Below are 2,467 nucleotides of genomic sequence, written 5' to 3'. Positions count from 1 at the left end.
TGGTGACTCAGAATATGTTAGCTTCTGTTTCAAATCCTGTTTATAAAGAACTAAGGTTTTGATATAAATTAAGTATAAATAGTGTCATCTCTAAGCTGTACTATAATAGGTAGCTGAAAACACTCTGCACTGTTGTGTGCTACGTGGGTTACTATACAACTGAAGGTAAATAATTTTCCCCTAGCAAAGGTTTTTATATTACAAGATATTTTTATAGTCACAGCTCAAAAGAGAATAAGATAAAAGATATATGATTTTCTGGCTTAGATCTGTTTAATTCAATAGATATTCCCCTGGAGACAGAAAATTTTGTAAAGGTTGTTACCAGGCATAGGGATATGGAAATGCTGAAGTCTCATAACTTGAATTCTCAAAATTTGAAATTAAAGTTCAGGACCTTGAGTATTTTCAGAAACCGAGATTTGGGAGTAATAACTGGGAAGTTGGAAAAGATAATAAAACTTTTCAATAAAGCTATTTTCCTACTTCTTGCACACCTACTGCTTCATGTTTAAAGGCAAACTTTATCTCCAGTGGACCTCAACATCACAGGGTCAGAGAACTTTGGTGAAAGATAATCTGCCCTTTCCTCCCCAGTGCCCACACCACAGGCCCAGGCTTAAGTATCAATGGAATCATTAGAACAACTCAGAAGGAGTGCAAAGTTAACCTAAAGAGGATGATTTGTCCATATACCCTAGAACAGGCACATAGAGAGATTTAGGAAAGATAAAAGGAAGAATGAAATATCTAGGACCTGTAAGTGCTCCCTGTCTAAGCTTGAATTGTGGGAGATGGAGAAAAGAAGGAGATAATTTAATTATATTTACATCATATCAGAAGGAGTGTCAGATGTTTTCCATTTGAGAGTGCTTCTCAGCTCCCTGGCCAGGGCAGATGGGTGACAGTGGTAATCTTAAATGGAAGAGAGGCAAGGAAATGCCTTTGTGGATGAAACGATAAATTCAGCTTAAGATGTACATTATTTGAGGTGCTCTGTGATTATCTGGGTTGGAACCTCTAGTACAAAGTTAGAAATATGAGCCTAGAGCTGGAGTGGTCTAGGGGGAAGATTCAGCACTAAGACTTGTCAACAATGTACATACAGGCAGTTGACCAAGCTATAAGTGTAAAACGTGTTATCTATGGAGAAACTATAGAACTAGAGCTAGAAAAGTTAAGGGACAGAAATAGCAGCCTGAGGAGATTAAGGCCCAGGTAAAAAGCCAGATTAAAAGGTCAAGTGTGAAAGATTAGAAAATTGTGGCCAAGTCATAAAATGGGGGAGCCAAAGTTCCATCTAAAGGCATTCAAGCTCCGAATTTAAAAAAGAAATCATGGTTCTAGCCAAAAGGAAAGTAAACACACACACACACACACACACACACACACACATACACACTCATCTAATTCTTAATTCTCCTCTGAATATAGTGAAAAGATAAAAAGCAGGAAATATGAGAAGTATAATGTTTTACTCCACTAGATATTTAATTTAAACTGGTAGATATCCAACACTGTACTAAATAATAATGCAATTTAGCTTGAGTAGAAAACTATGTGTCCTTATAGGGTCAGTCTGTGTTTTGGAATCTATCTCTTCACATAGCATCATCTTTGATTTTCATCCTAAAGGAACAGGAAGGAAGGGAGGGAGAGAGGAGGGAAGGAAGGAAGAGGAAGGAAGGAAGGAAGGAAGGAAGGAAGGAAGGAAGGAAGGAAGGAAAGGTAGGAAGGAAGGAAGGAAGGAAGGAAGGAAGGAGGGAAGGAAGGAAAGGTGGGAAGAAGGAAGGAAGGAAATGAAGGGTGGTAGGGAGGAAGGAAACTAAAAAATATATGGTATTATTTTAAAATCTCAATGTTGAGAATATTCCTATTAGCATTATTTCCAAACTTCTACCCCAAATTCTGTACCTCTCTATTTTAGAGTATATGTCCATCCCTTGCTGAAGGGATCAATAGGTGTGTCAGTTCGTTCCTTCAACATTTTGAAAGTTTAAAACTCTGCCTTAGCCTTCGCTTCCTACTCACACAAAGCCTCAAGGTCAGCCAGGGATTAGGGCCGTCTCAGGTCTTCCCTTGGCTTGTGTACAGCCCTGCATATGTGTGAGGCCTACGGATTTCAAGGAATATGTCAGAGCTTTACTGAGCCCTTATGGACATATCACTTCCTAAATTTTCACTTTAATTTCTTTTTCCAGCTTCATTTTTGTTGGTATTCCTACTGATATTACTTCCTCAGTTAACTAGCAACTACTATTCTTAAAAAGTCACCTATTGGAATCCACAGATGACCTGGAATAGGGCTTTTCTCACTGAGTCAGCTCTGAGTCAATTGAAATAAAGATAAGCCCTGTTATTAGGCCTTTTCCAAGGAGCTACCATATTGCTCAAATAGTGAGAATTCTCTGAGAGGAGGGCTTTTTGGGGAATTCTGCTTCCGTCCTGTCCCCTCCAGTGACTTGCT

This window comes from Camelus bactrianus, chromosome 10 (genome assembly GCF_048773025.1).
Source record: "Camelus bactrianus isolate YW-2024 breed Bactrian camel chromosome 10, ASM4877302v1, whole genome shotgun sequence".
In the NCBI taxonomy this organism is placed as follows: Eukaryota; Metazoa; Chordata; class Mammalia; order Artiodactyla; family Camelidae; genus Camelus; species Camelus bactrianus.
This window is presented reverse-complemented; position numbering follows the sequence as displayed.